The sequence below is a fragment of the Choristoneura fumiferana genome, chromosome 23 (genome assembly GCF_025370935.1).
Source record: "Choristoneura fumiferana chromosome 23, NRCan_CFum_1, whole genome shotgun sequence".
Taxonomy (NCBI): domain Eukaryota; kingdom Metazoa; phylum Arthropoda; class Insecta; order Lepidoptera; family Tortricidae; genus Choristoneura; species Choristoneura fumiferana.
In genome coordinates this window covers 1,205,975-1,219,660 of record NC_133494.1, presented here as the reverse complement: position 1 = coordinate 1,219,660, position 13,686 = coordinate 1,205,975, and the positions used below count along the sequence as shown (strand labels likewise).

The 13,686-nt window shown below is 36.7% G+C and overlaps 1 protein-coding gene across 1 annotated transcript in view; it reads right to left on the bottom strand.

Annotated features, from left to right (window-relative positions):
- The window catches only part of dgo (ankyrin repeat domain containing protein 6 diego), a gene marked incomplete in the record, with an annotated part of 142,968 nt that overhangs the window by 87,756 nt on the left and 41,526 nt on the right, over positions 1-13,686 (bottom strand). The window contains 1 exon segment of the mRNA XM_074105938.1: positions 1,000-1,203.

Sequence of the window (13,686 nt, the reverse complement as noted above, 5' to 3'; positions counted from 1 at the left end):
GTCAATCTGATTACTTACTAGACATTTGACCAGTTGGCGAAATTCGATTAATAAAATTTGAAGACAGCTTACTTTCTCGTAAGTACATATATTGGTTTGAACGTCTTGTAAAGAGCCCTCACTGATTTGTCTACGCCAAGCTTTTAGGCCCAAAAATATTTGCAAAGGTGTCCTTTATGATATTGAGAAATTAAGTCTAATTTTGTAAAATTTCTACAAGACAAGTAATTATTCAATGGAGGTTTTAAAATACCTATTGCGTCGTTGCATAATCAAACTAAGTGAAATCTTAATAATATTATTATTACTATACAAGTACGGTTAGTTAAATTAAGCGCCGTATTTAACTGTCATCTTTTACCATCTTTGTAACACATGGTCAGTGGTAATTTTCCTTCATTGTCAGGTATGTCAATTAAAGTTGTTTGTACCCAGAGTTTTTATTCGCAAATGGCGCCAACTGGAATGTAAGCAATCTTTGAATCATTCCTATCTAAATATATCTAACTTCAGATAAATATGTTTGTACAATTTATTCCCGCGGTTTCACCTCAGTGGGATAATGAAAACGGGTTAATTTCTTATTCTGTCGGGATTTCAAGAAATCCTTTAAGGCATTTATTTGATACTGAAGGCGTGTATGTCTGTAATTTTTAAGCTCCAGTGAACTATAGATATACAATTAAACAATCTTTTACGTATGTTAGAAAGAGTGATCTAGTGTTAAATTGGGTACATATTATTTATTTTATCCTGGCGACCGAATGATCCTTAGTCCTAAAAGTGGGCAAAGTGGCCCAGTAGGCACTGATACTTATATCAGTTATATCATAAACATAAACTATATCGCAGTTAATACATCTGCACATAATTTTTTCCTGTAGCAGAAATCAAATTACGAATGCTGTGAATTCGTCGAACCCACGACCCTCTAGAGCCGTGTCTTTTGTCAAATAACTAATAATTCTCACGAAACAGAAAAAAACTCACCTCCAACACATCCAATAAGAACGGCATCCAATTGTCACAAAAAGCACAAAAACACAAATCACTCAACACAGCACACAAAAACACATTACCCAAATAAAAAACACACGCGTCTAGATCCAGTAACGATTTCCGCGCAACTGTCGCTAGTGGGCTCCACTGTAGTTGCGCGGGCGCATCGCCCGTCCCGCTCCCACGCGTAGCTTCGTCGCGCGCCTGAAAGAGACGAAATATGATTGATATTTGATGGCGAAAGCTTTCGATAAAAACTGAACAAACTGACCACTTTGTTGTTGCGGGTGATCGGAGTCGCTACTAGTCAAACAAAGTGTATTTTGCTATGAGCGGGGTTTAGTTTATAATTTGTCCGTCTGCACGGTTAAGTTGGCATTGCTGTAATTGTATAAGGTTTGGTATTTAAGCCGTCAAGTGTCTCGCTTGTTTGCTACCTTTCTATATTGTATTTATTTATTTATTGTGCAATGATGAGCTTACTCGAGCGCTTACGGGCGGAAGTTTTGAGTTTAGTTATAAGCTCACAGAGTTAAAAGCTCATAATTATTAAGTATAAGAACTGCAAATTTTAACCGAGTTAAGAAAGCTTTGTTAGCCTTTTGGGTTTGTCAATGTCTTAGTATAGTTTTAAAGTTTCACAAAGTCGAAAAGGAGTCAGGCTCTCGGGTGGTATTATTTGTTTCTGGACTAGAGGATTGAACTACATATTTAGAGCAATTGTTATAACTACATATATGCCCTTATTTGTTCTCACTAAAACTGGATTACATATATGCAAGTATGCAACACAACAACCTTGAAATATGCACACACACATGCATGAAAACTGCCAGAATATATTCTAAAATAACATACAATTATTAAGACACAAACATTCAATTAACAATTAGGTATTTAACGTTTCTTATTCTTGTTAAATATAAAATATGCATCATCACAAGATTTTACATAAAATATGCAATAACCGATGAAAACGAGCTAAATATGCAAATGCATGTAATTGCATTTAATCCGGTCTCTAGTTCGCACCACATCACATTCAATTGACTGATTAATAATGTAAGCAAACCATCCTTACTAAAATTATATTCCTGAATATAAATCCGTACGTAATATTAGATTATATTTTGTTCAAGGTAATTACTATTACAGCCTAGAAAAAAATCTTTAAAAACATCTACCCGCAACATTCACAAAACAAAACATTTATCTGTTGCTTAATACCCATAACACAAGCTTTGCTAAGCTTACTTTGGGACTAGGTCAATTGGTGTGAATTGTCCCGTGATATTTATTTATTTATTATTTATTTATTATCTACTCGATTATACCTGGCTCTCATTCATACATCACACGGTGTCAGAAATTAAAAACGTAATCATTATCGGACAAGCCATTAAGTTCTATAATTAGTGCAACTAAGAATGTTGGACGGACGGACACGCCCCGTGATTAGTCGTCGAGATGTATAATGCAGATGCTGATGATAGCTATGTGGATAGGTATATGATACTAAGATATATAAGATACAAAGTCAAATACACTTCCAACAGCACCATCTTGCACCATCTTGCTCGCTAATCCTGCCGTGAAGCAACAGTGCTGGCACTGTTGTGTTTCGGCGTGGAGAGTAAGACAGCCGGTGAAATTACTGGCACTTGAGGTATCCCAATTTAGGCCTCTAGGTTGGCAACGCATCTGCAATACCCCTGGTGTTGCAGGTTTCTATGGGGTGGTGATCTTTTACCATCAGGAGACCCACTTGCTCGTTTGCCATCCAGTCGAATAAAAAAAAACAGGAAAGATTCCATCGTTAAATTTGGTAAGGGCACCTCATTTTACATGACCAGTAATGGTAGGAGCCAAATTATTTCCTAATTTAATAAAGTCTTTCGCTTAGCTGCCGTTGGTGCGGCACGCTCGCTTCGCTCGCTCGGCTTGCGCTTTGTGGTCGCAATTATACCTAACAGTCGAGAGCGCTTCGAACAAGATGTTATTTTATGGAAATGTAACTGAAATATTCGTTTTTTTTACAACTTAAGTACACTATATTAAAAATCTTTACTAAATTATCATGTAATACAACCAACGCAAATGTTATCGCTTTGTACTCGTATTTGGTTCCAGAGCAAATATTTTGTCACCTCTTTTTTGAGTTTTTGTAGAGGTCATTAAGTTAATCAAAGTCAAATTCAAAGCGAAATTGAATCAATTTTGAAACACAATCTGAAATTTTTAGCAATTGGATAGTTTCTTGGGATAAAAATATTATCCTAATTAGACTGTCAGCTGTCAGTTAAATTATGAGAAAATATTGATCACGTATTTTTTTTCCCAGGAATCTATCCAATTGCATGGTGCTGTTTACTTTGTGGTGGAGATAATAAATGTTTTTTTTTATTTTACTTCTGTGGACTCAATTTCACATAAGTGTAGTGTCCGTGACAAGATACACAATAGTCAGCTAAGTTTACTGATCGCACAGTCCCCAAACAAAATCTGCATCACAAAAATTGTCGTGACCATTTAAAAAAAGACAGAAATTGACGCTCACCTTTTTTGACATACTTTTTATGGCCTCTATCATAACCGGGTCCATTCATAAAGATACTAATAACAATTTAATTTTCAATCGCAAAAACGTATAAAGTCATACAAACCGCAAATTAGCAGTCTCCATTCAACTGTGTCATTTATTACTTAATAATACAGTTCAAAATTGCAAAAAAAGTATATCTACACGTTATATTGTATCTTAAAGACACGGTCCATGAGCATGGTATGAAATTACCATTTTATATTTTGCTGATTCTATAACCTTTAACACTTGATTTTAGAGTTTGAATTCCTTTTATTCAGATGCATTGAACTCGACCTTACATGACAACTCTATAGGCCATGTTTTTTGTAGCGTATGCAGAGAATTTTGCATTTTTGTTTGTGTCTCGAAATGGAAAAAAGGTTCAACGAGGTTTTATGGGGATTTCAATATCAAGTCGTGGATTCTTTAAGCAATACCTCTATGTTTATCGATAAACAAGATCTTGAACTTCAAGATATGTTTTATTGTTTTATTCTGTCCTATCATGCAAAATGCAGTTAGTCAACTTTCCGCTCTCGAGTGAAAAAATAAATAAAAAGTATGTATTTTATAGTACATTGTGTCTTAAGGGCGGTAAATAAGGAATTACGAACGAGTCTATTAGAAGCCCGAATTCGAGGACTGAGGTCTTTAATGAGTCGATGTTCGTAATTCTATATACCTAGTACCCGTGCGACTTCTGATTTTATTACTTGTCCAATGGTAGAATGAATGAAGGTATAATGGGTTTGTTTACATTGTCTTGTCTGCAATTTCTATTGAACCAAAATATACATAAAAGTGTGTAGTTATCGTATGCCGTATTGGTTTTATTTTTTGTTATCTTAGTGTAAAGTACCTAACTTGTCGTAGTTTAAGATTTGATTGAGCGCAACTCTAACAAACTGTCTCACAGTTTGGCGAACATTTAATTGAAGGTACAATGTATTTGCATTTTTTATTTAAATAAATTGAAAAATAAAACATACAATGTTTTTTATCACATTTGCGAGTAAAATTGTATATTTGTAAAAGAAAAACTGATATTTTTACAAAAATGGCCGATACCTTAGGTTGCGCTTTTTGCCCCACCGCCCTCCCTCCCGCAGCTGCCTGGCGCGTGCGCAGGTTCTCCTGCAGGTCATGCAGCAGCAGCAGCAGTATTAGTACGCGCAACGACTTATTTACCGACCAAGGGTTGCCTGACAAGAACTTAAGATCGAGGGTTTTATATGGGGCATTACGGCCAAATTAACCTTTGATACCTACTGTTTAAAATTCCTGATAAGCTGCCTAGAGTCGGGGTGTCACTCTTTACCGGCCCGGATAATACCGACATGGAAATTTTCATGTACACGCCCACAGAAGCTTATGCCAGTTTCTATGGGCGTGCACATGAAAAACAGGGTCGGTATTTCCATGTCGGTATTATCCGGGCCGGTAAAGAGTGTCACCCGATGAAGCGCATCAATGTTTGGAAGTGACTGTGACTGTGACGTTATTCGGACGAACTTTAACCGGTTACGTGCCCATAATTAAGACTTTCTTAGACGTAGTTCTCTTATTATACCTAAGTAGCTCTGTGCTTAATACCGTGTGAGCATTTTTATTACCTCCTATTCATCGACGATCCAAATATGTTTCGCTGTCACGTACGCTACCAGAATTGTTAATACTGTCTGTTTATCATTGATTCAATATTCAACACGCCTCGTACGACTTTATGACGAAGATCTCGGTCACGACGCCGAAATCCGTCACGACGAGACTTCGTCACGTTTCTGTATCGGTCTATTGAACAGTGTACCTATTAATTAAGTTTTCAAAATGAGGAGGTACAGTTAGTCCTCTGTAAAATTCATAAACTTGTCAAATGACGACTAGACACTCACTCAACTCACACTTAAGTTGTGCACTTTAAAAATGTAACTCTTAAATAAAGAACTTTTGCATATTAAATGAAATAAACCCAGATCACAATTTATATCGATATTTTTTTATTTTTCATTAATATGAGTTAGTGTCACAGTAGTTTCATGTTCAAAGAACCTTTGCATTGATTTACTGTGCATGCTTTCTTTAATTATCTTATTCCTTGATTGTCTTTTAAACAGTATGATTTAAGTCAATACTTAGTGTCTTGGAGAAATTAACTTATATTCGACCTGTTGAAAGTTTATAAAGTTAACCAAAATCAAAAATAACACGTGGTATTATGTCATTATCATTACGTATAATTTTCTAAGGACAAACTGAGACTAACTTAGTGGAAATAAGTGGGCAATTTGTGTCAGTTTAGTTTACGCTCGTGTTGCGACCGGCGGACAAAAAGTGCGCGGACGCAGCGCTCAATCACAGTCGCACCATATATACATACTGTAGATACAGTCGAGTGCAAAAATATGGACTTATCTAACCCTTGAAAAATATGTAGGTACACTCACCAGCATTAATATCTGCCACAGCGGAGCGTGCAAAAATATCTGACACTCCTTCCGGCCCTAGAAATAAAATCGCATCAGATATTTATGCACGCTTGTTGTGTCAGATATTGGTGCTGGTGACTGTACCACAAACTCTCGTCGTAAAGAGGCCGTGGTAACGACTAACGTGGTGGTGGTGGATATTTTTGAGTGGTCGAATAGATACATATTTTTGCACTAGCCTGTACATATACAGGGTGTGGCATAGGTTTTAATAATAATATACTACGTTTTATCCCAATATAAATACTAAAAGAATAAATTTAAAAAATCATAAAGACATACAATTTTGCAATATATGTTAATAAATATAATAACAATGAAATTATATTTGTTTTAAAATTTAAATACCTACTGGTCAGTATCCGGTCGGATAGCCCAGTGGTTAGAGTACCTGTCTACGAAGCTAGTTGTCCCGGGTTCGATCCCCGGTCGAGGCAGATATTTGTATGAATATTTAAGTAAGTAATACGAATGTTTGTTCTCGAGTCTTGGGTGTTTAATATGCAAACAGACAGTCTTACAAACTGCCACATGTAGAATGTTAGTGGGTAAGTGGGTTGTACGAGTACTTCGTCCATCTCTTTTTAAACTTTATGAATTTTGACACGTTCCACTTCCGCTTTGTTAGCCGCTACTTAAGTAAGCAGGAAGTCGCTGTTTTAAAAGCTCCCGTGAGCGTGCGCAAGCGGCTGTTGTCAACTTTAATACGGAGTGGGGGACGCTTTTGTTTAACCCCATAATCACTCCCGCGCACGAATGCTTCCTGTTTATATTGGGGGTTTTTAATGTATGGAAAATAGATGTGACAAATATATAGTCACAATCATCATCATCAATCATCCTAGTCTATGAACGGCCCACGGCTGAGCATGAGCCTACTCTCAGAATTAGAAGGCTTTAAAGGGAAACATCGTGAGGAATCCTGCACAAACTTGCGAAGCAATTCAATTCAACTCACGACCCTGCTTGAGAGGCCATACGTCGAACCACTAGGCCCACATGGAAGTTGACCTGAATTGTTGCATGAAATAACTGCTAAATTTTATTTTTATTAGGTACTGTTCATGTTTTACTGTTATGGTAATTTACCAAGCACCAGAAAATAAAACTGCCCATTATTTTTTTCAACTGATCATTAATAACAACCCTGTTTTAATAACAGTTGTAAAAATTATTTGCCATTACATTTATATCAAATGAAACATTTATTTTAACCTAATGGTCGTTTATATGTAACTTTCTCTTTTTTTCTAAATTTATAGTCTGTTTGTTCTTAACAACGAATCTATGTTCATGATAATGGTATTTACTGGAGACTGTAACACAGTGAAAACTAACACAGTCTCCAATTATACATGTGTTTTTGAACAGTAAAAATGTTTTATTATTACTTATAATAATAATAGATTTTGACCAATTATTTATATCCATTGATGACCGGATGCCCCAGTGGTTAGAGAACCTGACTTTGAAGCTTCAGGTCCCGGGTTCAATCCCTTGTCGGGGCAGACATTTGTATGAACAATACGAATGTTTGTTCTCAAGTCTTGGACGTTTAATATGCATTTAAGTCTGTTGCCTAGTAACCCATAGCCATAGCTTTGCTTAGTTTGCGACTAAGTTAATCAATTTGTGTAGGTACTAATTGTCCCATGATACAAAAACAAACAAACATACAAACATCATGCCTGTATTCCCAAATGGGGTACCTAAGCAGAGCACACGAAACGTTACCGCTTCGGAGCCACTTTTAGCAATTTTAGATTTTAAGTTTGACAAAAACGGTACAATAGTGGTCTCATGATATTCATTATTTATTTATTGAACTTTACAGGAAAATAAGATAGATCCGGTAAAATAGTCTATTTCTGTCGAACATCAAAATCTAACCCAACTTGACCTCACCAAAAAACTGTAGTCTAATCAACCCACGCACATTAAAACAACCAAACAATAGTCTTAATTAACAGAACAAAAATTTGAATATTTTCCTAATAAACTTCTTTTCACGCCGCATCGGCCATCTTTGAAGCCGCCATTTTGTATAAAGAAACAATTAGCGTTCCGAAGCGTTTGTAATGGCCACAAATTGGTACTAATTGTCGTCTGTTGCAATTAATGCTTATTTAAAGTAAATATTAAAAAGTTTTTACTGTATTGGCGCCAAGCACGCGAGTGTACCTAGTCAATGAAGATGTTTAAAATAAAATGGATAATCTTGACTTGTTCCTTCGTCAAGTTTTACAGCCAAGCTATGCAATGGCCGCGCCTTGCGTTGAATATTTGCAGTTCCATAAGTCAATGGTGTATGATTATGATTATGAAGTTCCCATTTCGCACTGGGCTTGCGTGGGAACTACGGTCCAAAGGTCTCTCATTCTAAGAGGAGGCCTGCACCCGGCAGTGGGATCATGTTGGCATTATTAAATACGCGAAGTGTGTAGGTACGGTACCACCATTGCCCCACCTTTGTGGGTGCATCCGGAAAACATGCCCGGCCGGCCTAGTGTCATTTCATGGTGTCATTTTGTCGATTTAACGCCTGCTTCCCACAATCCTCCAAAGTTAGATGCTCCTGGCGGTCGCTTTTCCAACATGAACTATTCGAGTTTAAACTCTTGAGCTTATCCCAAAATATTTGAATGAATCATTATTATTATTATGGCTCCTCGGTCGGACAGGAAAGTTGTTAAATAATAAATCAATAAAATACCACACATAAAAATCCCAATTCAAATAAAATCAAAAAGCTGAAAGAATTAATCGACTAAAACCTTTTAAAGCGCGGTGCACTAATCGTTTTCCAGAAAAAAAAAATCAATTCTAATTAAACAAATCTCAAATTCTGAAGCGATTACCTGAGTGTTAATGATTGTTAGTGTCGAGTGTTTTGGAGGTAAAGTGACTTTATTGCTGAGGTGTAAGGTTGAGGTTATTTCCGAGTGTTTGGTAATCATTATTGCTTATGTATGCCCCGGTCGTTCAACTGACGAGGGCCACCGGGCTACCGTACAGATTAAAGCAATCCGATAAGCTTTATTAAAACCTTTTCATATTTTACGTCCTGTGACATCTGGTATTGAGTTTTAAGAAATAAGGATTTTAGGGAAGGGAGTTAATAAGGAGCGATATGGTTTCGGAATGGCCGTTCGTTTGCCTGTTTGTATCTCTATCCACTTACATAGCTCAGAGGCTCTTTAGAAACATAATAATCACCCCACGAAGCTTCAAGTAGAATGAACTTCATAAATATAAGAGTCTAGTTTTTTTATGATTGTTTTTTTGGAGTCTTTTTGTATTTTTTATTTCAACTCCAAATTTGTTACTTTTACGGGTATCCCGTGAAACCATATCGATAAGTAGCGTAGTAGAAATAAGCAACCTGAGATATGTATGCATAGGAAAAATTCGTGTCTAGATTCCTGTCCAGCGGTGGTGTAGGGGTTATAGCACGCAGCACGGATTGCTGAGGACCTGGGTTCGATTCCCAGCGCTGGTCTCTTTTTCTGGTTTTTCTGTGCATCCATGTCTCAGTTTGTATTTTCGATCTAGTTTTTTTTTTCAAAAGTGTATTTTTTGTAATTGTTGTGCACTACCTATGTATATAACTTAATTAATAAATAAAATTATTCTTATTCTTAAATAAACGGATGGCGCCGACGGGGCAGGCCTAGACGGAGATGGCGGAACGAACTAGGGATGTATTTCTCGACGACTGGCCTCAGGCTGCTTGGGATCGGGAGAAATGGAGGACATGGGGCTAGATAATAATAAATATTAATAATAATATTTATTTTTGTCAAATGTCCTGCTCTGCACGCTGTGGTCCAACCTAATAGTTTTTTTTATCTGGATAAGTAAACATTTTATGGAAAATAAAGATAGAAAACATTGATTCGTGACAACGTAGAACAACAAAAAAAACAAAAATTAAATTAAAAATGCGCATGTTACAAAATGCTCCCAAATCAGCAAATTGTCGGTCTTGTGTACAATTTTAATACGAGTTGGTACCCTTATTTCTACGGAACCTGAAGCGTGACCCAATGTACTCGTACCTACACTTGACGGTTTTTATTTCCAAATGTAGATGCGAGTGTAGTTAGGATGAATTTGTCTGTTAAATAGTATAATGTATGTTGTATGGTAGCCGAAAAATTTGACCTCTGCCTCTTGAGTAGAAGGTCGTGGCTTCACTTTGCTTTTGATTGGTTTGAAATTTACAATCAAACAGGCTTCTTCGTAAAATGAAAGTGATTGTAAAGACTGTTCAGTCTATTGAAACTGGTGAAACTATCATATACTTACTTATTTAACTGCCTATCTCGTAAAAAATAAAAAAATCTATCGTTGCCGTTGTCGTCATTTTATTTTGTTTATTTATTATTAAAATACATTTGCACGGCATTACAGTGATAAACCAATACACCGAGAAACTTACAATTATCATCATAAATGGAATGGTTATTTAATTGAAAAAATATGAATGTTTTCAAATGTCATTGTGTTGTCCAAAATAAAGTATTGTTATATACAATATACTTAATGTAACTTAAGTTTGTCAGTAATTTAAATTGAAAACCAATCAATGTATCATACCTGCTTGCTCTTAAATGCAACTACGTATGCTTTCTGCATATCAAATTTCACACAAATCCGTCCAGCCTTTGTAACATGCAAGTGTAGTAAAATATTAGTAGGATTTGCGTGTTGCAATTACGTACCATGTTGTTTTTATGCTCGTTTGTTTATTGTATAAAATGTATAACACCCATAATAAAAATGGCATAGTACGTAAAATAGACTACAGCGTGCCTCTGGGCATATGAGGCTTTAAATGCAAGGATCGGTTCTACTCGCATTTAACTGAGCTACTTTTGTTTTGTAACATCCTAAGTATTTATTATTATAAATGACAAAGTTTGTGTGTTGTGTGTGTGTGTGTGTGTGTAGTGTATGTTTGTTACTCCTTCACGCTAGAATGGCTTGACGCATTTGGATGAAATTTGGTACGTAGATAGCTGGACGTCTGGGATAACACATAGGCACCGATATTCCCACGGGATAGGGATTACATCTTGAAATTTCAACCTTTTGGTTTAGAGCCTTGAAATTTTGGATTGTTCTTAACATAATCTCAATGAAGACCACGATATAAATTTTGCGAATTCCCAGGAGACCCATGGCGGAGGAGGAATGGCGCCATTTCATGATATGCCTAAAGGTTGGCCAGGCATATCACGATGTGCCTGAGAAACAATACGGCAGATCGATTAGAGCAATGCATTCGTCTATTCCTAGCTTTATACCGGGAACATCGTGATATGCAGAAAAAAAAATAGGTAAGTACGACGAGCGAAGTAAGGAGTGGTTAGTATGAATTATGACCACAACGCACGAGCCGAGCGAGCGAAGCGAACGTGCCGCGGCAGCTGCCGGTGAAGTGCCAGAACCGATATGGCGGCGTTTCATGTCGTGATATGCCTAGGAATTTCATGATCTGCCTAAACGTCACTAGGCAAATCGTTAAATGGTGATTTTTAAACGATATGGCGGATGTTCTTTAGCCAATTCATGAAATGGCGCCATTTCACAATATGCCTAGGAATTTCGTGATCTGGTGGATTTTACGATCGGCCGCCGACATATATAACTTATAATTATTCCAATCGTCTGATCCTTCTTATTAAAACGCTACAAGCAATGTAATAAAATGTTAAGTTCCCATTAAGGTAGAATAATACCTTATTGAGAAGCACTTTCAGATGTTATTAGTAGACGAAATAGGCATTACTCGACTTTTTACGTCATATCGTTCATTAACCAAGTACAACATTCCGCGCTGCGTGTGGGCAACGTGGAATGAGAGGCATTCGAGGAGCTATGAATGATTTCTCTATGATAAATTAACTCCACAGTCCTCCAATGGGTTCTATATTAAAACGCGTAAAATTAATGTTAATATCCATAGCAAGGTAGTGTCCTAAAAATATCTAATTAATTTATTGAATGAGGGAGTGACACTATTTACCGGTCAGGATAATACCGACATGAAAATACCGACCCGATTTTTCTTGTACATACCCATAGTTCTTTCGAACCCAACCGAGTATCCTATACTTACTTACATATACTTACAATCCATGTCAAATTCAAATATAAGAGTTACGACGATGGACTGTATGTACTTACAATTCATGTCAAATTCAAATGTAATTAACCCGCAAGATCGTATCAGTTGGGTTTGAAAGGGTTAAAAACTCTAGGCAGTTTGAAATGAGTTTGTATGGGCGTGCACACAAAAAATCGGATCGGTATTATCCAGGCCAGTAAATAGCTTGTCACCGGAATCAGGCGTTACTTTGCGGAGGTCCATAATCATGAACTAAAACAATTACCTAATTTGCTCACCCACGACCTTATGATAGCTAAGTGTTCATGCAGTTCCGCCACCTTCACACTGTAAGAACACACACAAATTACACAAACCCATCTATCACCACCACGCGCCACCAATGACGCGTTTCGAACTCAACCAGAGCTCATCTTCAGAGCAACACTACCGTTAACCATGCTACCAGATGTTCAACTCCACATCATTTCTTCTTTCTAACATTTTCATAAGATCATTCATCGATCTTTTTTCTAAGATTTCTTTGACTCTATCATCTGGTAGCATGGTGACACCAAATATCATTTAAAAGTGACTTCAGTATCTCCAATTTTGTCTCACGATGACACAGGTTTTGGTACACCCTGTATGTTCATCATCATCCATTTCGATTCCTTTTACACTCCGCAATCAAATCCAACCACGCCTCATTACTCCGCGCCCTGCCACCAAACATTACCAACATACAAAAAAACCTTTTTTTCCTGTAGGTAATTAAAATAACTAACAAAACTGCGTATTAGATTTCAAAAGATAAATGCCCGGTGGGCCTCTGCGTCAGGCTATTACCTACTCAGATTACGCTTACTTTATGATATCCTGAGATGAATCTATCTTTTTCGGACCCAGTGAGTTGGTAAGAGACGGCGTGTGTCTTATGGTATCTTGTCGCGTGACTGTCACACCGTTTTTGTCTGCGCTGTTGGCTGTGCCACTGTGCGTTAAGTTTGACAGGAGCTCTCACGGGCTGTCAACTCGATGCGTTATGGGTGCGCGGACGCAGGTACCGGTGATTTTGTTGTGAGGTGCAGACAGGTTTCATGACTTAAATGATACTTTTTTTTGGTTCAGACTTAAGTTAGCGCTGTTATAAAAGTTTTAAGTTGTTATAATCCTGAACCAAATGTTGCCAAAATTGAATGATACGATGAAATGATATTTCTAATTCAGACGTAAGTCCATAAAAACAATCAATAACAATGAAATAGATCAAATCAAATTAAATCATACAAATCACATTGAATCAAAAATTAAATTAACAAATCAAATTGAAATAAACAAATAAATTGAATGAAATCACAAATTTAATTGATTAAATTCAATCAAATTCAGAGAGGTACCAGTGTCTTGAGGTCAATGCCTGGGGCAGAAAATTTGGATGTTTTTATTTTGTAACATAGTTTAGTTTATAAATAGTTTTAGTTTTGGATGTTAGATAGTACCTA